The sequence below is a fragment of the Callithrix jacchus genome, chromosome 9 (assembly GCF_049354715.1).
Source record: "Callithrix jacchus isolate 240 chromosome 9, calJac240_pri, whole genome shotgun sequence".
NCBI classification, from domain to species: domain Eukaryota; kingdom Metazoa; phylum Chordata; class Mammalia; order Primates; family Cebidae; genus Callithrix; species Callithrix jacchus.
Window position 1 is genome coordinate 20,294,223 of NC_133510.1, and position 26,715 is coordinate 20,320,937.

At 45.4% G+C, this 26,715-nt stretch overlaps 1 protein-coding gene and 1 non-coding gene across 38 annotated transcripts in view; both read left to right on the forward strand.

Annotated features, from left to right (window-relative positions):
• LOC108590343 (uncharacterized) overlaps positions 1-26,715 on the forward strand; it is a 151,001-nt gene that overhangs the window by 18,493 nt on the left and 105,793 nt on the right. For 23 of the 37 annotated variants that reach the window (XM_078338675.1, XM_078338662.1, XM_078338678.1 and 20 more), the window contains 6 exons: positions 3,293-3,489; positions 4,145-4,240; positions 6,465-6,553; positions 7,195-7,871; positions 8,005-8,066; positions 8,345-9,245. The gene's annotated coding sequence lies outside the window, so the exon portion shown is untranslated. The remainder of the gene's footprint in view (positions 1-3,292; positions 3,490-4,144; positions 4,241-6,464; positions 6,554-7,194; positions 7,872-8,004; positions 8,067-8,344; positions 9,246-26,715) is intronic. The other 14 variants (XR_013522635.1, XR_013522633.1, XR_013522637.1 and 11 more) reach the window with 11 other exon arrangements.
• On the forward strand, positions 13,276-13,379 carry LOC144577897 (U6 spliceosomal RNA). The gene has a single exon (XR_013522755.1). It is a non-coding gene; the product is annotated as a U6 spliceosomal RNA (small nuclear RNA).

Sequence of the window (26,715 nt, forward strand, 5' to 3'; positions counted from 1 at the left end):
TCCCAGCTACTTGAACCCCAGGGTTCAAGGCTGCAATGAGCTATGATCCCACCACAGAACACCAACCTGTGAGACTGAGGTAAACCCTGCCTAAAAGAACAAAAAGAAAACTCTCCAAGTGTGCAAGAGTAGAAGACTGCTTAAAGAAAACATGAGGCTCCCTGGGCCCTGTAATCCCAGCACTGTGAGGGCCGAGGCGAGAGGATGGCTTGGGCTTAGGAGTTTGAGACCAGCCTGGGCAACATGATGAAACCCTGTCTCTACAAAAGATGTAAAAATTAGCTGGGTGTGGTGCACACCTGGCCTAATTTTTGTAGAGATGAGGGGTGGTCTAGCTATGTTGCCCAGGCCGGTCTTGAACTCCTAGGTTGAAGCAACCTTCTTACCTTGTCTTTCAAGGTTGTTGGGATTACAGGCCTGAGCCACTGCCCCCACCTGGGTTAGGCCATTTAATAACATAAGTGCTCGGGCAGCTCAGTGGCTCATCCCTCTAATCCCAGTACTTTGGGAGACTGAGATGAGTGGATCACCTGAGGTCAGGGGATCGAGACCAGCCTGGCCAGAATGGTGAAACTCTGTCTCTACAAAAAATACCAAACTTAGCTGGGGGTGGTGGTAGGCTCCTGTATCCCAGCTACTCAGCAGGCTGAGGCAGGAGAATCCTTTGAACCTGAGAAATGGAGCTTGCAGTGAGCCGAGATCGAGCCACTGCACTCCAGCCTGGGTGACAAGAGTGAAACTCTGTTTCAAGAAAAGAAAGTTAAAGAGCAATACAGATTCAATAATTATTCTTTGCTGCAAATTGTGTTTAAATGATATCCCTTTTCCTTTTTTTCCTTCTACCTCAAGCTGTAAAAGCCAAAGGTCCAGTGATGATTCCATACCCTTTTTTCCAGTCTCATGTTGAGGATCTCTATGAAGAAAGCCTTCCCAAAGGAATTTGTTTTTCTTTTTCTTGAGACAGTTTTCACTCTTGTCCCCCAGGTCGGAGTGCTATGGTGTGATTTTGGCTCACTGGCTCTTGGGTTCAGGCAGTTCTGCCTCACAGTCGCCCACCACCATACAAGACTAGTTTTTGTATTATTAGTAGAGAAGGGATTTTTCTATGTTGGCCAGGCTGGTCTTGAACTCCTGACCTCAGGTGATGCTAGGTGGAATAAGGGGGATGAGTGTGATTGGGGTAGCCTTTATGATATGTGATGGGCATGTTCTGCAGTTGACTTCTCCTCTTTCTACAACTTCCACTTTTTACTCAGCTCTGACAATTGGTTCTTTTTTATTTTATAGAAAGCTTGTTAGAATTAGGTTTATATAGTTTCTTGTTGAATTGACAGAATAATTTTATTTAACATCATTCTTTAGTGTGACTGAAAGCCTGTAATTTTTTAACCGTTGTTTGTTTATGGGCATCTTTCTTTTTACAGATATGATAACTATTTCATTTTGTGTGTTTCTTATTCGAAAGAGTTACTATACTAGATCCTTTCAGATTTGGTGCTAATAACATGAAGTAAGAATTTAATACAAATCTTAGATGTTAGAGGAAAGCCAATCTAAGATCAAAGAAATTAATTTCTTTCAAGTTGAGGTGTGGAAGTAGAGGAGGCAATTGGATAAATGAGTCCAGAAGTAAGGAGAAAAATCTGGCAGTCGATGTAATTTTGGATTTTATAGTAGTGTTTTGATAGCCTTGTTGATATCACCAAAATAATTCATCAGTGAGCTCCCTCACAGCTCCCCATTTCTTTTTAAAGAAACCAGGTCTTGTTATGTTGTCTGGGCGTGACTAGAACTTTTGGGCTTATGTTATCCTCCTGCCTTAGTGTCCTAAGAGGCTGGGGCTACAGGCATGTGTTACCATGCCCAGCTTTGAACCACTCCTAGCCATCAGGTTGCAAAATATTTAAATTTGCATACAAAAGTACAAGGGAGATCTCTATATAAATAGCACCATGTGAATTGCTAGAATCTTTCTTTTTAGAATTCTGTTTGGATGTGGCTTCAGAGCAGGGAATAGTAAATTAATTTTTACTTTATTTTTGTTTTTGTTTTTGGTATTTTTTTAAGCAGATTCTCACTCTGTTGCCCAGGCTGGAGTCTAGTGGCATGATCTTGGCTAACTGTAGCCTTTTCCTTCTGGGTGCAAGTGATTTTCTTGCCCCAGCCTCCTGAGTATCTGGGATTACAGGTACCTGTCACCACATTTGGCTAATTTTTTGTGTGTGTATTTTTGGTAGAGACAGGGTTTCACCAGGTTGGTCTGAACTCCTGACCCAACTGATCTACCTGCCTCGGCCTCCAAAATTGCTGGAATTGTAGGAGTGAGTTGCTGCTCCTGACCATTTTTTTTTCTTTACATTTTTAAATTATAGTTTATATACTTATTCAAAAGTAGAGAAAATAGTACAATGAACACTAAAATACCCATTCCTCAATTTCTGTGATCATTAAAATGTCCACATTTTGTTCTGCTATTCTTTTACCTCCCTTTGCAGGAATATTATAAAGCAAATCACAGCCATCACATTATTTTATCTGTTCAGTGTGCATTCCTGAACAGCCACTCTCTCATCATATCTGACAAATTTAGCAGTGATTTTTTGGTGTCAGCTCATGTGTAGCCCTTAGTTGAGTTTCCTTACTCTTATCTGAATAGTATCACATTTCCTCATTATCTGAAAAAAATTTGTTTTAAATCTGGCTTTAAACAGTCTTCATGTGTTAACTTTGGTTGTTATGCCTCTTTTAATCTAAATCAGCCTCTGCTTACTATTTTTAATTTCCATTTCCTGAATTCTTTGTGGGAAGTTAATTCTTATTAAATAGCATGTTCACGATGTTGAAGGGGTAAAGAACATTGATCTCATGGCTGCAGTGCAGATGAAAGCGTAGCCTGAAATGCACTACTGTAAGGCAGCCAATGGAGGACGGTTATTAGTCACGGGCAGATAGTAGCAAAAAGCTTCTTCCAAATAATGTTCATGACTGGGCACATTGGCTCATGCCTGTAATCTTAGCACTTTGGGAGGCCAAGGTGGGTGGATCAGCTGAGGTCAGGAGTGTGAGACCAGCCTGGCCAACACAGTTAAGCCCTGTCTCTACCAAAAATATACAAAAATTAGACAGGCATGCTGGTCGGCACCTGTAATCTCAGCTACTTGGGAGACTGAGGCAGGAGAATTGCTTGAACCCGAGAGGCAGAGATTGCAAGGAATCAAGATCATGCCACTGCACACCAGCTTAGGTTATGTTCCTCATTGTCTATAATGATTTTCTTTCTCTTCTGTTTAAGGATATTGAAAAACAAAGTTTAATCTTTGAAGATCTTTGAAGATGGTTTTTAAGACCAAAAATTTGAAGGACATGCGAATGAAGTGTGTGTGGAAGAACTACTGGAAGACATTCCTTTCAGAAGTCCCTCATGATAGGGAATCCCAAGGCTAGAAAACATCATTCAAGTGGGCAATCAAATACATTTGTTATTAAAAGGTAAGATGATAATCTGCAGACACAAATTCAGTGTCTTCCCTAAGAAGAGATGAATTTGATTAATTTGGGCCTTTTGTTTCCCTCTCATCATGACTTGTTTATACTTACAATTCACATTTAGTTTCTCTTACTAAACAAACATTTATTAAGTATAAGTATCAGATGAATAAAATATGCCCTTACATATAGGCACATAGAGTTGGGCTAGGGTGTTATCAACTTTTAGAGAGTGATTGTAGCTAATTGACTCCTTGTTCATTCTTGCATTTATTCGGTATAGAAGTAGTAACAGAGGTTTTAAGTTAACCTGCTTGTGGATAATTAACACGGTTGAAAGAGTGGTTTTAAGAATGATGAAAACTTGTGGTTCTGAGGTCCAGAATAAACACCATTAAGAAGTAATTCTTTTTCAACCTCCCCCTTAGAGGAGCAGCTAGCATGAAGTTTACATGAGTAAACGCAGTAGAGAAAAAGGAATGTGGGGTAAACAGACTCAACCAGGGAAGCTTTTCTCATCTTAATCTTCACCTTATGACTTAAAGCTCGAATGTAAGAACTGGCTGTCTTCAGCCTGGCTCATTAAAACTTTTTGGCTTCCTAAATGTTTGATACTGCATTCTATACTTCCTTAATATTTCCTTTAATATTTTTCCAGCCACCCTGAGTGAATCCCAGCACTGCCCTACATAAAATATATTTTTAATTATATTTCCTATTTGATGTCTGACTCCCCCTCCTCCTTCACTAAAAGGTAAGTAAGGGAAGGGATTCTGTCTGTTCTGTTCTGTTCTGTTCTGTTGTAACCCTAAATCCCTAGAAGGTGCTCAGTAAATATTTGTTGTTTGAATGAATAAATCAGCCTATTATTGAATCAGTCAGTCTCCTGTGGAAGGACTTCTCATACCAGTGGTGCATATCTGTATGATAGCTGGCACAGGGAGGGATGTGGTCAGAATGGCTCTGTCTATGTGGACTAGTTTTGCTTAGCATAATCCCAGCAGGCTCCTGTTGGGGTTAAGCCAGTTTCAACCTGATTACTTAGTATCATTCTTTAATCATTAAGCCAGAGGATAAGATTGGAATTGATCTGGGAGACTATTCAGTCTGCTTGTCTATTTATTGATGTGAGAATAACAGAGCCTAGAGAAAGTAAGCTGATTACTCACAATCGTAAAGCTTCAGAGGTCAACCTGAAATTAGGCTTCTGATGTCAGATTCTGTAGTGTTTCTTCATGTGTTCCCCCTGGCTGAGACAGTTCATGGGCTTTCAGGTTTGACATTTTTCTCTCCAGTCTCCAAACAGAAGCTTTTATCCGGACATTCTAGGTTAGCATAGATGGACAATGACCCTGCCATGTGTGGATAATCCCAAAGGTTGACCACTGTGGATGGGAACTATCCCAGATGTGTCAGGAGTACCACAGGCATGCTCACTTCTCTATTCATTGGAGCTGTATACAGTGGAAAGGAAACACAAGTCAAGACACTTTGCTGCTTCAATTCTTTTATTACATGTCACAGTCCCATATGTCTCCATTTAAATTCAGATTTTTTGATTAATCATCAGACCAGCTGCAGGCCCTTTGGTTCAGAAGTCTTGATCTCACCAACTGTTCATTTTCTTAATGGACTTCCTTACTTCAGACATTTATGTGTAGATGGTCTATTGTGGAGTTGTCAGAGGGGTGTGGAGCCCTCTCTTTTTGGGACAGTCAGTTCTCTTCGTGTAGCATGTCCTGAAGTGGGGCTGTCTCCATTCTCTTTGTGTGTGAAGTCTTCTGTTAAGCAGGGTAAAGTGAGAGAGGACTCCTAAAGAGAAAAACTCCTCCAGCATTTGCCGAAACATGTTTGTGAACTGACCAAGATGTAATTGGATGGCATGAAAAAGGCTAAAATTTATTTAATTTCTTGCTATCTGGTTTGTGGTACATGGTGCCCTAAATTGAGTTTAGAAGAAACTTTGCAGATGGAATTTTGTTCTGTTGCCCAGGTTGGAATGTAGTGGTGTGATCTCAGCTCACTGCAAACTTTGCCTCCTTGATTCAAGTGATTCTCCTGCCTCAGCCTCCCAAGTAGCTGGGATCACAGGCACCTGCCATTATGCCTGGCTAATTTTTATATTTTTAGTAGAGATGAGGTTTTACTATATTGGCCAGGCTGCTCTCAAACTCCTGACCTCAAACGATCTGCCCACCTCAGCCTCACAAAGTGTTGGGATCACAGGTGTGAGCCACTGTGCCCGGCTGATGGTGTCATATTTAATTCTAGTCCCTGTGGCCTCTTTTACAATACCAGGCATGCATGGAGCCCATGGTTTTGCTGCACCTAGTTTTACTCAAACAAAGGCTCTGGACTTTCATAGTTTACACTGACATATTCTAGTTTGCCTCTGAAATGTACTCTGAGGATGCTGACTTCCAGATAGTCATTCTTGGCTTCCAGATAGTTATTTTTTGGTGAAGAGAATTTCAAGTCTTTTGAGTATAGTAGCCACACCACTTAGCTTCATTTTGGTTTGGTTACAAAATTTATTTTAGCTTAGTTTTCTTAGATTAAGGGGGCAAAGACAGAGCAGAAGCTTTTGGGAGGCTGAGGTGGGTAGATCACAAGGTCAAGAGTTTGAGACTGATGTGACCAACATGGTGAAATCCTGTCTTTACTAAAAATACAAAAGTTAGCTGAGCATGGTGGTGCGTACTTACAATCCCTACCACTTGGGAGGCTGGGGCAGGTGAATTGCTTGAACCCAGGAGTCTCTTGAGAAGTTGGGACTAGAGCACATGCCACAATATTCAGCTAATTTTTTTTTTATTTTTAGTGGAGACAAGGTTTCTCTATGTCACCCAGGCTGGTTTCAAACTCCTGGACCTAAGTGATTCACCTGCCTTGGCCTTTCAAACTGCTGCAATTACAGGTGTGAACCACCATGCCTGTTTTTCTTCTCATTTTTCTCTCTTCCCTTCCTTCTTTGGTAGATGGAAATGTGTCATGTACCAGCTATTCATCCAATGACTGCTCCTCAGTTCCAAATTCACTGTTGACTGCCTGCTCTGCAAACATAGAGGTTGGTTCCTTAAATGCTTCCTCTGTCAACTGGCGCATTATTAAATGTTGTCAGTACATGGTGCTAGAGGGGCAGTATAAGAGGCTTTTCTTTCTAGTTGTGTGCAAATCTTCACAGGCACTGAGCTTTTCCAGCACCAGGCCCTGCCCTGCATGGTGCTTAGCAGCACACAGTGACCAGCAGTTTCTCTGCATTTGCCTGGGTGGTTTTCTAGTGAGACAACTGTTTACTAATAGGTTAAGCTATCACCCTAGATGGTGGATTTTCAGCAAACTCCAGAGGGCGTATTGCTAGCATGTTCCACCATGTAGTAATGCAGCAATTCTGCCATTGAATTACCCATGACTGTGCCTTTTTTAAGGGGGCCTGGATCTCAGCCTTAGTGGGGAATCCCTTCCTTGGTCACTCTGTCTCAGTGTAGGGACAGTAGGAAGTTACTGCTCCTTGTAACAGCTGGTCCTATACTTTGTTTTTTTAGGCAGGGTCTCTCTTTTGCTTAGTCTAAAGTGCAGTGGTGAAATCATGGCTCACCGCAGCCTTAACCTTCTGGGCTGAAGCAATTTTTTTCACCTCAGCCTCCCAAGTGACTAGGACTACAAGTCTGTGCCACCACACCTGGCTTTTTTTTTTTTTTTTTGTAGAGCCAGGTTCTCACTGTGTTTCCGAGGCTGGTCTCAAACTGCTGGCCTCAAGCAGTCCTCCTACCTTGGCTTCCCAAATTGCTGGAATTGTAAGCGTGAGCCACCATGTCTGTCCTCTGCTAGCCCTATGTTCTCTAGAGTTCTCTTTCCTTTTGTAGCCAATCTCTCATATGGTGTTCCCTTGTTATATAATTAATTTTTTTATTTTAAATTTTACCAGTTTAAACTTCGGGTGATTTTTGTCTTTTGATTGGACTCTGACAAATAGAGAACTGATGCTAGGAAGGGTTCTGGGAGAAAGACCCACACAAATGGGATCTGGGCATAGGTTTGGTTATCCAAGGGGTAGCATTGAGCTCCTTGTCAATGGAAATGGGATGCTGGTGATTTTTAGGAAGTGACCTCATAATGTTTCAAGCTACCACTTCCTGTTGATTGTGATGAAATGCCAGCTGAGACACATGCCTTAGGAGCTAAGTGGCTTCTGTACTTGACCACTATGAAGACTGCTGTGGAGAAGGTCCTTTTGGATGCAATGGAGCAGGGGCACCTAATCCCTGAATCACAGGCCTGTACTTGGCCACACAGCAAGAGGTGAGCAGCAGGTGGGCGAACAAAGCTTCATCTGTATCTATGGCCACTCCCCTCTTTGCCGCCTGATCTCCACCTCTTGTCAGGTCAGTGGCAGCATTAGATTCTCATAGGAGCAGGAACCCTATTGTGTAACTGTGCATGCAAGGGTTCTACCTTGCTGTGTCTTTATGAGAATCTGATGCCTGATAATCTGTCACTATCTTTCATCACTTCCAGATGGGACCATCTAGTTGCAGGAAAACAAACAAGTTCAGGACTCCCACTGATTGTACATTATGGTGAGTTATATAATTATTATATACTACAATGTAATAATTACAAAGTACACAATAAATGTAATGTGCTTGAAATATTCCAAAACTGCCGCCTGCCCCCAGCCTGTGGAAAAATTGTCTTCCATAATATTGGTCCCTGGTGCCAAAAAAATGGGACTGCTGCACTCGAGCACTCACAGAGAGAGAAACACAAAGCTCAAGTCTTAGCATAAGTCATGGTCTGAGATCCAGAGAGCTTCCGTGATAGCCCAAACACAATTCCTTATTTCTTGTTTCCACAGGGTTGATAATATTGAAAATCAAACTCAAACTTAAATGTGTGAATTGCTGAATTACAGTGACAGTTGAATTCACTGCATCACCAAGGTTCTCATGAGAACCTGGGGGCACTAATAGGTGAAGAATGGGATTCTTTTTCTTTTTGAGACCGTCTCCCTCTGTTGCCCAGGCTGGAGCACAGCGATGTGATCTTGGCTCACTGCAGTCTCAACCTCCCGGGCTTAAGCTATCCTCCTGCCTCAGCCTCTGGGGTAGTTGAGGTATGATCACAGGTATGAGCCACCACACCCAACTAATATTTTGTGTTTTGTAGAGATGTGGTTTTACCACATTGCTCAGTCTGATCTTAATCTCCTGGGCTCAAGACATCCACCCACCTTAGACTTGTAAAGTTTTGAGATTATAGGCAGCAGCCAGCATGCCTGGCCCTGTTTTCTTTGGTACTGGTTTATTTTGAAGGCCTCCAATTGTCTTCCTGACTTCTAGGCTTGCTGACTTCAGCCTATTCACTGAAGCCAGAGGAATTTTTCTAAAAGGCAAATTTGGGTCAAAATGGTTCTTGATTAAAACCTGCTGGTGACTGCCCATTGCCTTTAAGATAAAATCAAAGTAATTTGGCCACAGGGCCTGGTAAGAGCTGGCCTTGGTTTACCTTTCCAGTTTTATCCTGCACCACCCTCCCCATATCCCTACCCTCCAGCCACAGGGAATGTCAGTTTCTTTGGGGGACTTTACTGGTGTCCTTCTTCAGGAAACCCTCCCCTACCCTCATCATCACTCTTTGACTCTCATCTTTAGCCTCAGGCGAGGTGTCTCACCCCATTCTCTATGATGCGACAAGAAGCCCCTTGGGAGCATTTCAGGCCCACTCTGTACTTCTGTCATTGTGCTCCTCACAGTCTGGTAAGTGTTGGCAGACGATTGCTATATTAGTCTATTTTGCATTGTTATAAGCATACATATGAGGCTCAGTAGTTTATAAATAAAAATGGTTGGCCAGGCACAGCAGCTCATGCCTGTAATCCCAGCACTTTGGGAAGCCGAGGCAGGCAGATCACAAGGTCAAGGGATTGAGAGCATCCTGGACAACATGGTGAAACCCCATCTCTACTAAAACACAAAAATTAGCTGGGCTTGCTGGTGCATGCCTGTAATCGCAGCTACTTAGGAGGCCGAGGCAGGAGAATTACTTGAACCCAGGAGGCGGAGGTTGCAGTAAGCCTACATCGTGCTACTGCACTCCAGCCTGGATGATATAGTGAGACTCCATCTCAAAATAATCATCATCATAACAAACTTAGCTAGGTGTGGTGGTACATGCTTGTAATCCCAACTACTTGGGAGGCAAGATCACTTGAGCCCAGGAGATGGAATCTGCCGTGAGTCATAATCACCTCACTTTACTTCAAGCCTGTGTGACAGAGGTGAAATCTGTATCCAAAAAAGAAAATAGTCATTGGGGAAAAAAGACTAAACAAGCAAAGGTGTCAGGAGAGTCCTGTGAATGTGGGTCATGTCAGCAGAGTGTAGGGACTACTGGGCAGGAGGGACTTGAAGAACGGGGTGGTGGAGACAAGGTCATTCATCCTAAACAGTTTGCCCTGTAGCATGTAGATCAAATATCCCGTGTTGGCTGCTGGTGACTGAACTGGGCTTCCTGTTTCTGTGTTTGGTTTGACCATCACAATGTTGAAAAACCTTTGAAGTGAATACCTTGCCATTTGCTACACTTCCTCCTGGGCTCTGGCATTACTCCAGCCTCCTTTCTTCATGTAGGTTGCCTGATCTGCTGAGACCTGTGTTTGCTCTCCCTGCAGATGGGTGGGTAGGAGGCGATTTAATATATGTGTATATGTATATATATGTGTGTATGTGTGTGTGTATGCATATATGTGTGTATATATATGTGTGTGTATATATATATGTATGTATATATATGTATGTATATATGTCTGTGTGTATATATATGTGTGTGTGTGTGTATATATATATATATATTAAAGTAAATAGACTGGGTGTGGTGGCTAAAGCCTATAATTCCAGCACTTTGTGGGGCCAAGGCAGGAGGATTAGTTTGATCTAGGAGTTCAAGACCAGCCTAGGCCACATAGTGGCCTTCTCTACAAAAAATTTAAAAAATTAGGCATGCTGGCATGCACCTGTAATCCCAGCTACTTGGGAGGCTGAAGTGGGAGGATCGCTTGAGCCCAGGAGTTGAAAGCTGCAGTGAGCTGTGATCTCACCACTGTGCTCCAGTCTTGGTAACAGAGTGAGACCCAATCTCAGAAGAAACAAAAGAGAGAGAGAGATAAATAGATCCAGCACTAGTGGGAGTATACTTTTGAATGCTCTTTAGGACAAAATTATATTTAATATTTTATTCTTCCTTAAATTTTTTATATTCTAGCAAACCATTTTTTCCACAAGGAGAAATAAATGTCATCCAAAGAGCCCTAGGAGCAAGGGCAGACTCAGAAAGTCAGAAGCACTGTAGTCATTTTGAGCAGCTTCTATCTTCAGACTGCTAAGCTGGCAGTGCCAGGCTGGGTCCATTTTTCTCCTCTTTAATTTCTTAAACTGAAAGAGTCCTGCTAGAATCTGAAGTCAGATCTGTAGGTCAGCATTGAGTCAGCAGTTTGCTATGTTGTGACATCTTACCCCAGGAACTACAGAATACAAAATGCAAGAGAAAGCTGGAATAGAGCATCTCTTGGGGAAATGAGAGCCAGAGATACGGCAGTGCCCCATGGAGACAGCCAGCTGTTATTTGGCAGTGCCTTGTGGAAAGGCTGTACTTTGGTTAGATCTTTACAATCTGGAATGTGACCTTTAATATTATTAGTCCGCAAACTCCAGTTTCTCATTTTTGCGGCATAGGTCAGTGTCGTAGGGAGTGGTTCATCTTAGCAGAATTTCCTGGTTTTCATGGCAGGGGTTCCATTTGTTAATTGACAAAGGAGGCATATTTCTCCTCTGTCCATAAGAGAAGATTTATGTCCTTTCCCTTGGGACTCCCTTGAAGGTTCTTGGGAAACTAAGCAGAGGATGAGGAAAGGCTGTGAACACGCTTGCTGATCCCTTCCTGTCCTACAAAAGAGCACACCTCTTCTGTAACCGAAAGACCCTTTTCATTACTGGAAAGGCTGGACAGACTGAGGGTGTGTGTGTGTGTAGACACGGTCTCACTCTGTCACCCAGGCTGGAGTGTAGTGGTGAGATCATTGCTCACAGCAGCTTCCACTTCCTGAGTTCAACTCTTCTCCCACTTAAGCCTCCAGCGTAGCTAGGACTATAGGAATGTGCTGCCATGCCCAGCTCATTTTTTAATTTTTTTTTTTTTTTGTAGAGATGAGGTTTCACTGTGTTGCCAAGGCTGGTCTTAAAACTCTTGGCCTCACGGGATCCTCCTGTATTAGTCTCCCAGTGGGCTGGGATTATAGATATGAGGTATCTCACCTGACCTGTGATGAGTTTTTGACAATGTCGTTGCTTTTTTACAGAAGCACCTAAGCTGAAGAGTCCCTTGAGAACAAGTACTATCCTGTGGTTTCATAAACTTTCTTCCATTTGTGGTTCTTGACAAGTTAAATTTAAAGTGCATCTTATCAAGATGGATAAACCCAAGTTTTCCAGAGCTGGAATATAGAAAATGGATGGACATGTAAGTCCCACTCATCCATAGCCAAGGCATGGAGACCTGAACACACCTGGGCCCTGGACATCACCTTTCATTGTGAGTAGCTCTGAGATAACACTTCTGGTTGGTAAGTGCCCACTGGCAATAGTTTATGTAACAGCAAGTGAAGGAATCAAGAGTCAACAAAACATTTTCTGTCCCAATTCTAGTATTAATTTGATTAGATAATTCTATGAAGAATTTTCATATGCCACAGTTCTGATCAACATCTCAAGTGAACTGAAAAATTATATTTAAAAGTCAACCTTCTTTCTCACTCTGTTGCTGAGACTGGAGTGCACTGGTGCAATTATGGCTCACTGCAGCCTCAACCTCCTGGGCTAAAGCAGTCCTTCCTCAGCCTCACAAGTAGCTGGGACTACAGATGCTTGCATGGATTTTGGTATACGTGGATATTGGGCAGCTGGAACCAATCTCCCCATATACCAAGGGACAAATTGTATCTGTTTTGTTTTGTTTGGTTTTTGAGACAGTCTTGCTCTGTTGCCTAGGCTGGAGTGCAATGGCACAATCTCAGCTCACTGCAACCTCCACCTCCCAGGGTTAAGAGTAGGCTAAGATTACAGGTACCTGCTATTATGCTGAGCTAATTTTTGTATTTTTGTAGAGACAGGGTTTTATTATGTTGGCCAGAACATAATGGTCTTGAACTCCTGCCTTCAGGTGATCTACCTGGCCTCAACCTCCCGAAGTGCTGGAATTACAGCCGTGAGTCACTGTGCTGGGACATTTTTCTTTTTGAGATGGAGCTTTGCTCTTTTCTCCCGGGCTGGAGAGCAATGGTGCACTCTCAGGTCACCACAACCTCCACCTCCCAGGTTCAAGTGATTCTCCTGCCTCAGCTTCCTGAGTAGCTAGGATTACAGGCACCACCGCACCTGACTAATTTTGTATTTTGTAGTAGAGATGGGGTTTCTCCATGTTGGTCAGGCTAGTCTTGAACCCCTGACCTCAGGTGATCCACCTGCCTTGACCTCCCAAAGTGCTGGGATTACAAGTGTGAGCCACCGCACACAGCCTCTATCTGTTTTTACAATTATGCTGTTAAATACATAATGTTCCATGACAGTGGTAAATTTTTAATGACAATTTTTAATTGAGTGGAATGACCATAAAAATAATAAAAGTAGCAGCTAATATTTACTGAGCTGTTACTAGGTGCCTATAAATACCATAGATTTTTAAATTCCCCATAATTCTTCCTTATTTGCCTAACCGCTCTGTCTTAAATTACTCGTGCTTGCTTCAGTAGCACATATCCTAAAGTTGGAACAATAGAGAGATTGGCATGGCCTCTGTGCAAGAATGACGTTCAGATTTGTGAAGTGTTCCATATGTTTTTAAAACAGAAAAATATTACTCCTAGATTTTCACTGTTTGTGCAATGACCTTTTGTTTAGGTTGAATTATATCCGAAGATGATATTTCCAGAAATGAGATTACTGTGAGTCACAGGACGTTAGCATTCTTATTATACTTGATGTAAACTGCCGAGCTTTCAGGCATGGTGGCTGTCGGCCTATAATTCCAGCACTTTCGGAGGCTGAGGTAGGAGGATCGTTTGAGGCCAGGAGTTGGAGGAGGCAGTACAGTGAGTCACTGTATTCTATTTTAAAAATTTCCAAGCTTTACCCTGGTGGAAGGCTTGTATACAATTTAAACATCACTAATAGTAAAAGAAAATGCCCATTTCACTGCACCTTTGCTGGCACAGGGTACAATAACAAGTTATTTATTGTTTGCTTATTCTTAGTAAATAAAAGACCTCATTAATACTTTTTGTTACATTTTAATATATATTTTCTTATATTAGCTTATTAGCTTTCTTTTTTTTTCTTTCTTTCTTTTTCAGATGAAGTTTCACTCTTGTTGCCTAGGCTGGAATGCAACGGCACAATCTCTGCTGACTGCAACCTTTTTTACTTGGATTCAAGCCATTCTATTGCCTCAGTCTGCAGAAGAGCTGGAATTACAGGCATGTGCCACCATACCTGGCTAAGTATTTTTAGTAGAGACAGGGTTTTTCCATGTTTGTCAGGCTGGTCTCGAACTCTGTACCTCGTGATCCAACTGACTCAGCCTCCCAAAATGCTGGGATTAGAGGTGTGAGCTACTGTACCCAGCTAGCTTTCTTTTTTGCTCCCCCTCCTTTTTTTGGAGACCAAGTCTCACTCTGTAGCCCAGGCTTGAGTATGGGGGTGCAGTCTCGACTCACTGCAGCCTTGACCTCCTGGGCTCAGGCGATCCTTCCACCTCAGTAACTGGGACTATAGGCACATGCCACCATGTCTGGCTAATTTTTTTGATTTTTAATAGAGGCAAGGTCTTGCTATGTTTCCCAGTCTGGTCTGGAATTCCTGGCCTCAAGCAATTCTCTGACTGCCCCCTTCCAAAGTGCTGCTATTATAAGCATCAGCCACCAAGGTTGGGCTGTCCATGTCTTTTCTGTTTATTTGTAGAGTTAACATGTCTTTTACTAATTAGATGATCTATATATTTAATCTTTTATTAAAGTATAAAAATAGTAAATACTTTTAAATGAAGAAGTGAAAAATTTCCTTTACTCTTCAGACCCATAATCTTATCTCAGGAAATAATTGGCCATATTCTTCAAATGCATATGGGCTGATTGAATATCAATTCTCATTTTCATATTTCGTGGACATCTGTGTCAATTTCTATTGATGTATCTGAATCCTTTTCATGGTTGGCTAATGTTTTATTATATGGATATATCACAGTTGACCAGTCAGCCTCTATAGCCATTTAGGCTCCTTCTAATATTTGCTTTGAGTTCCTTATGTCATTAAAAATTAACCTCAGCAGGTGTGGCAGCTCACACCTGTAATCCCAGCACTTTGGAAGGCTGAGGTGGGAGAACTGCTTGAGGGAAAAGGATCACCACTGGCCTCATCGACATAGCAGCACATTGTCTCTAATAAAAATTAAAGATAACATGAGCTGGACATTGCGGTCCACACCTGTAATCCCAGCTACTGGGGAGTCTGAGACTGGAGGATCACTTGAGCCTAGGAGGTCGAGGCTGCAGTAAGCTGTGATCACACCACTGTACTCCAGCTTTGGTAACAGTAAGAATGTGTTTCTTAAATAAAGTAAAAATTAGGTTGGAAGATTGCTGGAGTTCTGGAGGTTGAGGCTGCAATGAGCTGTGATTGTACCTCTGCGGTCCAGCCTAGGGAATAGAGCAACATTGTTTCTCAAAAAAGTAAAAATAAAAATTAACCCTTTAGCATATTTCCCAGTAACACCTTCCCTCTTATGTTTTTCCTAGAAGCTTTTGAATTTAGTTTACTTTTCACATATCTTTTAAGAACTTTTATGGGATTGCCTGATTTATTTTTAAAGAATGTCTTTTTGTCACTTCCAGCTGGATCTACCATGAAAGACATCAGAGTTCAGGAGGAGACTGGGCATCATGTTATTCAGGTACAAAAAGACTTGGACAATAACTCAAAAATGATCAAACAATAGTGCATGCGTCAAGTGCAATGGGAAGCTCTTCTGGAGAGTAGGAGAAGCTTCCAGATAAGGTGACAGTGAAACTGGCTGTTGAAAGATGAGGAGTTGTGTGAGAGTAGGGAGCGAAGGGGGATGTGGAGGGATGGGGAATGGTCAGGGCAACCAGCACTTTAAAGACCTGGACAATTAAGATGGTGCATTTGGTTCAGGGAATGGGGAATTAAGTGTGGCAGGAATGCTTTGGAGAGACAGTAATTTGCTTGTATGGAATTTTGCCTGAGAGACCTCACTACAGTTTCTAATCTGGTGATGTTATCATCCATCACTGTTTCTGTCAGATAGTTTGGAATAGGTGTGATGATCACAGTAACATCAAGCATAATCGTTCATGAATTCTCACAAAACCACAGGCAGGTACCAGTTATCCCCATTTCCTGAATGAGGTGATACAGACTTAGGGATAATGAGTGATTTGCCGAAGCTCACATGGATATTAAGCTGAGTCAGATGTAGGGACTGGTTTGACTTTAATGCTTGCTCTTTTCATGAGCACCATGTATTGCTTCTCCTATGCAGTTAGGCAGGTAGGTGAAAGAAAAGCCCGTGTTTCTCTCGTCACACACTTTGACTGACTGACTGTGTGTGTGGAGCTTATACACCAAATTCTCCAGTGTTCTGGATATTAACTGGGTATCCCACAATGTTATTCTGACACTACCTGGAGCTGGTGCAGACCCTGCAGGTTAGGCGTTTAGTCCCATGAGACTGCCCTCACTTCAGATGCCAATGGCAAGTATTAGGTTTTCACCTGTACTTCTGACCAACCTATTACAAATCAGGGGTTCTCATGACCCCCTTCTTTGATTTAATCATCTGCTGGAACAGCTTATAGAACTCAGAAGAACAGTTTATTTTCTTTTTTTCTGAGAGACAGGGTCTCATTTTGTTGCCCTGGCTGGTGTGCAGTGTTGCACTCATAGCTCACTGCAGCCTCAACTGCCTGGGCCCAAGGGGTCCTCCCTCTTCCTAGTAGCTGAGACTGCAGCCTGCACCACATCTGGCTTATTTTAGTTATTTATTTTTAGCAATGGGATCTTGTTTTGTTGCCCAGGCTGGCCACAAATTCCTGGGCCCAAGTGATCTTCGCACCTCAGTCAAAGTGCTGGGATTACAGATGTGAGCCACCACATCTGGTGAGTTAATATCCTATTTTTAATTCACTGTAAAGGATATGTCTCAGAAACAGCCAGTGAAAGAGATGTGCATGCTGGATGCAGTGGCTCATGCCTGTGATCCCAGCACTTTGGGAGGTTTTGTTGGGAGGATCGCTTAAACGCAGGAGTCTGAGTTCAGCCTGGGAAACATGGTGAAACCCTCTCTCTATAAAAAATACAAAAATTAGCTGGGCATGTTGATATGCACCTGTAATCCCAGCTACTCAGGAGGCTGAGGCAGGAGAATCACTTGAACCCAGTATGCAGAGGTTGCAGTAAGCTGAGATCACGCTACTGCACTTTAGCCTAAGCTGCTGAGCAAGATTTTTTCTCAAAAAATAAATAAAAATAAATAAATAACTAGGTGTGGCGGTGTGCACCTGTTGTTCCAGCTACTAGGAAAGCTGAGGTGAGGATGCATTGAGCTGGGGACTGGGGAAACTTAGGTTGTGGTGAGCTGAAATTGTGCCACTGCACTCTAGCCTGGACAAAAGAGCCAGATTCTGTCTTTAAAAAAAAAGAAAGAGGAGAAAGAAAGGAAGGAAAGGGAGAAAGAAATGAGAGAAAGATGGATGCCCAGGGGAAGGTAAGTGGGAGGTGCACAGAGCTTCCATGCCCTCTGTTCAACATGCCGCCCTCCCAGCACCTCCTGTATTCAGCAACCAGAAGCTCTGCAACCCTGTTGCTCAGGGTGTTTACAGAGGCTCTATTAGGCAAGCCTGATTGATAAAATCTTTGGCCATTGGTAATTAAGTCAATCTTCAGCCACTCTCACCTCCTGGAGTTCAGCAGGTGAGGCTAAAAGTTCTAAGCCTCTAATCATGTGGTTGCTTTCTCTGGCAATCAGCCCTCCTCCTGAAGAAATCCAGGAGCGTGCAGCCACCCAGTCATCTCAACCACATCCCCAAATGCATTCTTAGCATGCTGGAGATTCCAAAGTTCTTAGAGTCTCTTGTGTTAGAAAGCTGGGACCAAGACCAAATATTAAAAGTAAAGATGCTCCTATCACCTCTATCACTGAGGTCTTTATAAGCATTCAAAGTTCTGTGCCAGGAACCAGGGACAGAGAGCAAATATATATTTATTTTCTTTTTTTTTGAGACAGACTCTCCCTGTGTCATCCAGGCTGGAGCACAGTAATATGATCATAGCTCACGATAGCTTTGACCTCCTGAGCTCAAGTGATCTTCCCAGCTCAGACTTCAGAGTAGCTGGGACTACACATGCATGTCACCCATGCCGAGCTCATTTTTGTAGAGACGAGATTTAGTTATGTTGCCCAGGCTGATCTCAAACTCCTGGGCTAAAGCGTTATTTCACCTCAGCCTCTCAAGTAGCTGGGACTGCAGGTGCACACCGCCACACCTAGTTATTTATTTATTTATATTTATTTTTTGAGAAAAAATCTTGCTCAGCAGCTTAGGCTAAAGTGCAGTAGCGTGATCTCAGCTTACTGCAACCTCTGCATACTGGGTTCAAGTGATTCTCCTGCCTCAGCCTCCTGAGTAGCTGGGATTACAGGTGCATATCAACATGCCCAGCTAATTTTTGTATTTTTTATAGAGAGAGGGTTTCACCATGTTTCCCAGGCTGATCTCAAATTCCTGGGCTAAAGCCGTTATTTCACCTCAGCCTCTCAAGTAGCTGGGACTGCAGGTGCACACCACTATGTCTGGCTAATATTAATTTTTATGCTTTTGTAGAGGTGGGATCTCACTATGTTGTCCAGGCTAGTTTCAAACTCCAGGCCTTAAATGTTCCTCCTGCCTTGACTTCCCAAAGTGTTGGGGTTATGGGTGGGATCCACCATGCCCAGCAGCCACAAAGATCCTTATAAAAGAAAAAGGTTAAAAGAGTGAGAATTGAAGCAGGAGATGTGTTGGTGGAAGCAGAGTTAGGGAGGGAGATTTGCAGATGTTTCACTTCTGGCTTTGAAGATGGAGTTAAGGGCCATGATCCAAGAAATGGGGGTGGCTTCTAGAATCTGGAAAAGCCAAGGGAATACTTTAGAGCCTCCAGAAGGAATGCAGCCCTGCTGACACCTTAACTTTAGCCTTAATAGACCTAATTTGGGCTTCTGATTCCTAGAAGTGTAAGTTGGTAGATTTGTGGTGTTTTAAGGGACTAATGTAGTGTAGTTTCTGGCAGCAGCGAGAGAAAATAAACCTGACGCCAAGCATCATGGGTGATGTTGGTAATCCCAGCACTTTGGGAATCCCGGCAGGAGGATCACTTGAGGCCAGGAGTCCAAGATCAGCCTGGGCAACATAGTGAGACCCTGTCTCTACAAAAAATTAAATTGACTGGGTGTGGTGGCTCACTCCTGTAATCCTAACACTTTGGGAGGCCAAGGATCACCTGAGGTCATGAGTTTGAGACCAGCCTGGTCAACATGGCAAACCCCCATCTCTACTAAAAATACAAAAATCAGCCAGGCATAGAGGCACACACCTATGATCCCAGCTACTTGGGGGGCTGAGGCTGAAGAATCACTTGAACCTGGGAGGTGGAGGTTGCAGTGAGCTGGGATTGCACCATTGCACTCCAGCTTGGGCAAGAAGAGTGAAACTCCATTTCAAAATAAAACAAATTAGCCAGGCATGATGGCATGCACCTATCGTTCCAGCTACTAGGGAGTCTTGAGGTGGGAGGATCAGTTGAGCCTAGGAATTCGAGGTTGCAGTGAGCTGTGATTGCAGCACTCCACTCCAGCCTTGGTGATAGAGTGAGATCTTGTTTAAAAAAAAAAAAAAACACGGTGGGAGTGGGGACAGATGGCAATGTTAAATAGAAAGGTCAGGGGTGGCCTCCTAAGTGAAAATTGAGCAAAGACTTGGAGGGGAAGGTGCTGGCTGAGGTGCTGAAGGAGGAGCATTGTGGGCAAAAACAACAGAAGAAAGTGTCTGAGGCTCTGGAAGGAGGTCAGTGGAGCAGGAGATGGGGAGAGAATTAGGGGAGGAGGCCATGGAGTTGCTGGGTGGGGATCAGTATAGATCGTGTAAGCCCTGGGAGGTTATTGCTGGGGCTTTGGCTTTTACTATGAGATGGGAACTGTGGGAGGGTTCTGAGCAGAGAGGCGACATGATCTGTCTCCTGATTTAAAAGCATTCTCTGGCTTCTGAGTTGAGAAAGACTGGGAAGATTTGTGTGGAAGCATGGGGGTCAAACTGTGGTAACATCCAGGTGGAAGATGATAGTGGTCCTGACCAGGGTCATGGTGGTGGTGAGAGATGGTCAGAGGAGAGAAGTAGGGGAGGAGTCCAGGGAGTTGCTAGGTGGGGATCTTCAGTACATGGTGAAGACAGTGAACAGGATTTCCTGACAGACTGGATGTGGGGTGTGAGAGAAGGCAGGGGTCGAGGTTGAGTTTGTTTCTTACTGAATTATTAAGTAATTTTTAAAAACACTACTGCCTTTCCCAGTGTTACCAAATATGGGATGCTAGATTAAAGAAATCTCTTCAGGTGCAGTGCAGTGGCTCACGTCTGTAGTCCCAGATGTTTGGGAAGCAGAGATGGGAGTATGTTTTAAGGGCAGAAGTTCAAGACCAGCCTGGGCACCATAGCAAGACCTCCTCTCTACAAAAATATTTTTCAAAATTTAATAAAATAAATGTAGCTAGGCATGGTGATGTGTACTTGTAGTCTCAGCTACTCAGGAGGCTGAGGTGGGCAGATCTCTTGAGGTCAGGAGTTTGAGGCCAGCTTGGGCAACATAGCAGGACTCCGCACTCTACAAAAAAAAATAAGAAATTAGCCAGGTATGGTGGCACTCAACTGTAGTACCAGCACTGGGGAGCTGAGGCAGGAAGATGGCTTGAGCCGAGGACATTGAGGCTGCAGTGAGCTATAAGTGCACAGCTGCACTCCAGCCTGGGTGGCAAAGCAGGACCTTGTCTCACAATACAAATAAAGTAATGAAATCTCAAGTCAGAGCCTTTTGGCTCTGCAGCCCTTGCAACCCTGGAGCCATGCAGTGGGGTTTTTATCACTGGGAATGAGGAGACCCCTGCCCAGTGTTGTTGCCTGACTAATCAGTGTTTTAAAAAATATGTTAATCGGGCCGGGTGCAGTGACTTACGCCTGCATTTCCAACACTTTGGGAGAATGAGGTGGGTAGATTACCTGAAGTCAGGAGTTCAAGACCAGCTTTGCCAACATGGCAAAACCATATCTCTACTAAAAAACAAAGATTACTTTGGGAGGCCGAGGCAGATGGATCACAAGGTCAAGATATCGAGACCATCGTGGTCAACAAGGTGAAACCCTGTCTCTACTAAAAATACAAAAAATTACCTGGGCATGGTGGCATGTGCCTGTAATCCCAGCTGCTCAGGAGGCCAAGGCAGGAGAATTCCTGAACCCAGGAGGCGGAGGTTGCGGTGAGCCGAGATCGCGCCATTGCACTCTAGCCTGGGTAACAAGAGCAAAACTCCGTCAAAAAAAAAAAAAAAAATACAAGACAAAAGAACAAAGATTAGCCAGGCATGGTGGCAGGTGCCTGTAATCCAGGCTATTTCAGAGGCTGAGACAGGAGAATCCTTTGAACCGGGAGGTGGGGCAGAGATTGCAGGAACTGAGATTACAAGCTTCATTCCAGCCTTGGGGAAAGAGCGAGACTCTGTCTCAAAGAAACAAAAGGATTACTTATATTACTACTTAATAATTTTATTGTTTAATATGGAGTTTTGCTCTTGTTACCTAGGCTAGAGTGCAATGGCATGATCTTGAAACACTGCAAACTCTGCCTCCCGGGTGTAAGCAGTTCTCCTGCCTCAGTCTCTCAAGCGGCTGGGATTACAGGTGCCTGCTACCACACCTGGCTAATTTTGTATTTCTTAGTAGAGACAGGGTTTCAGCATGTTGGAGGGCTAGTCTCAAACTCTTGACCTCAGGTGATCCACCCACCTCGGCCTCCCAAATTGCTGGGGTTATAGACATGAGCCATCTCACCCAACCAGTTTTATTATTAATAGGTAACGAGTAATAAATATTTTTAAATGTTTGTTTTGTATTAGTTATATTAACATGTAATGTTTTTATTATTAATATGTAATGAATAAAAATATTTTTAAAAGTTTGTTTTATTTTTTAACTTTAATGTAATTATTTGTGCAAAGAAAAAGTCTTAGAAATCTTACATAAAGTTAAAAAATGTAACGGGATGCTAGACCCCAAAAGATTTAGAAGCATTACTCTGAGAACTTCCAGTTTAAAAATATTCAGAGTAGGCCACATACAACTTGCTACGTGATCTATTTTGTTTTCTTTTTTGTTTTAGGATATGGGGTCTCACTCTGTCACCTAGGCTGGAGTGCAGTGGTGCAATCACAGGTCACTGCAGGCTTGCACTCCTGAGCTAAGGATCCTCCTGCCTCAGCCTCCTCAGTAGCTATACATGATGACACCTGGTTAATTTTTAAATGTTTTCATACACATTGGATCTCACTTTGTTGGTCAGGCTGGTGTCAAACTCCTGGCCTCTAGTGACTTTTCCACCCCTGCCTCCCATCCTATAGGCATGATCCACCACAAGGAGCACTTGTTCAATTTTCTAAAAAAATAAAAATTTCTAAAGTAAGCTTGTGGCAGGAAGTTAAAAGTAAAAAACAGAAGAATACATTCTAATGATTTATTCCCACATATTCTTTTGAAAGCAAGGACTTTTAGTAGACACATTGTTTACAAAGGCAAAGAAACAATGTTTTACAGGTACTTCAACACACACTGTAATGTTCTTACTTGTCTGACATCGGTTCTTTTTTGTATTTTTAGTAGAGACGGGGTTTCACCATGTTGACCAGGATGGTCTCGATCTCCTGACCTCGTGATCCAACTGCCTCAGGTCAAGCTCTTCAGGCCCGCCTTGAGCCTTCCGATGACCTGGACAGGCCCAGCTCTTTCCTCCCAGTGGCCTCTGCAGGCCTAGCTTTTGCCTCGCAGGTATTCCTTGAACCGGTTTCTACTTGCCTCCTGGTAGCCTTGACAAGCCCAGGTGTTGCCTCACTCTGACCTCATTAGGACCAGCTCACAGTGGCCTCTCCAGACCCAGCGTCTGTCCCCTGACAGGCTGTCCAGGCCAAACCTTCTTCTAGTCACCCTCTTCAGGCACAGCTTCTGTCTCACACTAGACTCTTTAGGTACAGCTCATGCCTTTCGGCGGCCTCTTGAGGCCCAGTTCCTGCATCTCTGTGGCCTCTCCGGACTGACAGATTTCTCAAATCTGCCATTCCAGGTCCAACTCCTGCCTCCAGTCGGCCCCAATAGGCTTAAACTCTGCCTCACAGCAGACACCCCAGTCCAAGCATGTGCCTCACCACAGTGCCCCCAGGCCAAGCTCCTGCCTTTCAGCAGCATCTGCAGGCCCAGCTAATGCCTCCCAATGGCCTGTCTAGGTGAAGCTCATGCATCACAACGGCCATTCTGATCAAGCTTTTACTTTTTGGCAGTGTCTCCAGGCCCAGAACTTCCTTATAATGTCCAGCTCTTCCTCCCAGTTGCATCTCCAGGACCAACTCCTGCCTGACATTCTTCTATGGATCAGCTTTTATACAGCTCTTGGTGGCCTTTGTAGGCCAAACACTTTCTCAACTCAAGGTCCCCAGCAGAAACTTCTGAGGAACAATGGCTTAAACAGGCATAGCTACTGGATGACAATAGACTCTCCAGGACCAACTCTTACCTCATGAAGATTTCCCTGGCAAAGCTCTTGCCGGCCTCCCAGCAGCCTTGAGAGGCCCAGCTGCTGCCTGACACTGACTTCATTAGGCCAAGCTCCTACCCACTAGGTGTTCTCTCCAGGCTCAAAACTTCCTCATGTGGGCTCCTTCTGGGCAAGCTCCTGTCTCCCAATGGCCCCCTTGGACCCCGTCGGCCTCTCCAGGAGACCCAGCCTCTGATCACTCCTGGCGGCATCCTCAGGCTTGGCTCCTACTCCTGGCCATATCTACAGGCTAATGTCCTGCTTCCCGACAGCCTCGTTTGACTCGGCTCCTGACCAGCTCCCGGTGGCCTGAACAGGCCGACCTACCACCTGACAATATCCTCTCCGGGGCCAGATCTGGCATCCCTGCAGCCTCCTTATGACGAGCTGCTACCTGCCAACGGCTTCCCCAGGCCAAGGTCCTGACTGCCTTCCTGCCTTCCTGCCTGCATCCTGCCTCCACAGGCCCACTACCTCCCTCACAGTGGCCATTGGGGCCCAGCCCGTGCCTGTGGCAAACCTCTCCGGACCCAGCTCTCACCTCACGCTGGCCTCGGTCTAGGCCCAGGTTCTCCCTCGCAGCGGCCTTCCTCAGCCCAGCTCACCTATCATCGTCCCTCCCAGGCCAGCTCCTGACTCTTGGCAGCCTGTCCAGGCCCGAAGGTTCCTCTCCAGGCCCGGCCCCCGTAGGCCCGGCATCTGCCTGCACCAGGCCCCTCCGGGCCCAGACTCCACCTTTCAGTGGACCCTCCAGGCCCAGCTCATGGCATCACCGTGGCCTCTGCTCAGACTCAGCTCCTGCCTCTGTGACAGCCTGTATCCACAGGCCCCGCCCCCAGCCTCCCCATGGCCCCATCAGGTCAAGCCGGTGCATCCCGGTGGTCCTCCTGGGGCCAGCATTGGCCTGCTGACTTCCTCTCTGGGCCCAGGACGTCTTCAGGTAGGCCTCTCAGGGCCCAGCTCCACCTCTCGGCGGCTATGGGCCCAACTTCCAAATTTGCCTCGCAACAACCTCTGTGGACTCGACTCCTGTCCAGCTCCCGACAGCCTTCGTAGGCCCGAAAGCTCAGACTTGACTCAGGCTCTCCAGGACCAGCTGGCTCATGCCTCACGAGTGGCCTCCCCAGGCTCAGCTCGTGCCCTCCGAGGGCATCTCTAGGCCCCAGACGTTCCTGAGTCAGCTTCTGCAGGCCTGGCTGCTGCTGCCTCCTCCCCCTGGCCTCGGAAGGCACAAGCATTGGGTCCTGAAGTCGGCCTCTCCAGGCCCAGCTCCTGCTCCTGGCGTCTCCTTCCCATTGGTGGCAAACATCCTCACATGGGTGCCTCCAGGGCCAGCTGCTGCCTCCCAACGGCCCCCTGGGGCCCAGCTTCTGCCTCCCCTCAACCTCTCCAGGAGGTCCAGCCTATGTCTTCCTTCTGGCGGCCTCCCCAGGCCCAGATCCTCCTCCTGGCCTCGTCTACTGGACCACATCCTGCCTCCCGATAGCTGCTTTTCGCTCGGCTCCTGATAAGCTTCCAGTGGACTTTCTTCTGTAGGCCCGAAGCTTTCTCAACTGGGGCTTTCCAGGCCTCTGTTCTGCCTCCTGGTGGCCTTGACAGGCCCTGCTACCACCTGACATTGGCCCCTCTGGGCCCAGCTCTGGACTCTCCGCAGCCTCCCCAGCACCAGCTGCTGCCTGCTGGTGGCTTCCCCAGACCAAGATCGTGCCTGCCTGCATTCTGGCTGCATCCATAAGCCGAGCACCTCCCTCACAGTGGCCCATTGGGGACCAGCTCGTGCCTGTGGCAAACCTCTTTGGACCCAGCTCTCTTGCCTCACTCTTGGCTTGAGTCTAGGCCCAGGCGCTCCCTCGCAGGGGTCTTCCTCAGCCCACTCACCTATCACGGACTCTTTGAGGCCAGCTCCTGCCTCCCGGCTTCCCCAGGCCCAGCTCCTGCCTGTGCCAGGCCCATACTGGGCCCAGCCTCTGCCTTTCAGTGGACCCTCTGTGGCTTGGCTCCTCCCCAGCTCCTGGAGGCCTTTGTAGGCCCAAAAGCTCAGGCCCTTGACTCAGGCTCTCCAGGACTACCCAGCTCATGCCTCACGCTGGCCTCTCCAGGCTCAGCTTCTGCCCACCCAGTGTTCCTATAGGCCCCAGATGTCCCAGAGTCGGCTTCTCCAGGCCCGGTTTCAGACTCCTCCTATTGGCTTCTGCAGGCCCAAGCATTGGGTTCTCAATTCGGCCTCTCCAGGCCCAGCTCCAGTTCTCCTGGTGTCTCCTCCCCATGGGTGCAAACGTCGTCACGTGGGTTCTTCTAGGGCCAGCTCATGCCTCCCAAAGGCCCCCTGGGCTTAGCTCCTGCCTTCCATCAGCCTCTCCTGAAGGCCCAGCATCTGCCTCTATACTGGCGGCCTCTCAAGGCCTGGATCCTTCTCCTGGCCACGTCTACGGGCCCAAGTTTTGCCCCCGACAGCCTCTTTTTTTTTTTTTTTTTTTAAAGAGATGGAGTTTTGCTCTTGTTTCCCAGGCGCAGGTACAATGACGTGATCTCAGCTCACCTCAACCTCCGCCTTTTGGGTTTAGGCAATTCTCCTTCCTCAGCCTCCTGAGTAGCTGGAGTTACAGGCACACGCCACCATACTCAGTTAATTTCTTTTTCTTTTTATTTTGAGACAGAGTTTCACTATTGTTACCCAGGCTGGAGTAGAATGGTGTGATCTTGGCTCACCGCAACCTCTGCCTCCTGGGTTCAGGCATTCTCCTGCCTCAGCCTCCTGAGTCGCTGGGATTACAGGCACACGCCACCGTGCCCAGCTAATTTTTTTTTTTTTTTTTTTTTTTTGAGACAGAGTTTTGCTCTTGTTGCCCAGGCTGGAGTGCAATGGCACGATCTCGGCTCACAACAACCTCTGCCTCCTGGGTTCAGGCAATTCTTTTGCCTCAGCCTGCTGAGTAACTGGGATTACAGGCACACACCACCATGGCCAACTAATTGTTTTTTTTTGTTTTTGAGGTGGAGTTTTGCTGTTGTTGCCCAGGCTGGAGTGCAATGGCATGATCTCAACTCACTGCAACCTCTCCCTCCTGGGTTCAGGCAATTCTCCTGCCTCAGCCTGCTGAGTAGCTGGGATGACAGGCACTCACTACCATGCCCAGCTAATTTTTTGTATTTTTAGTAGAGACGGGGCTTCACCATGTTGACCAGGATGGTCTCGATCTCCTGACCTCATGATGCACCTGCCTCGGCCTCCCAACGTGTTGGGATTACAGGCGTGAGCTACTGTGCCTGGTCCCCAGCA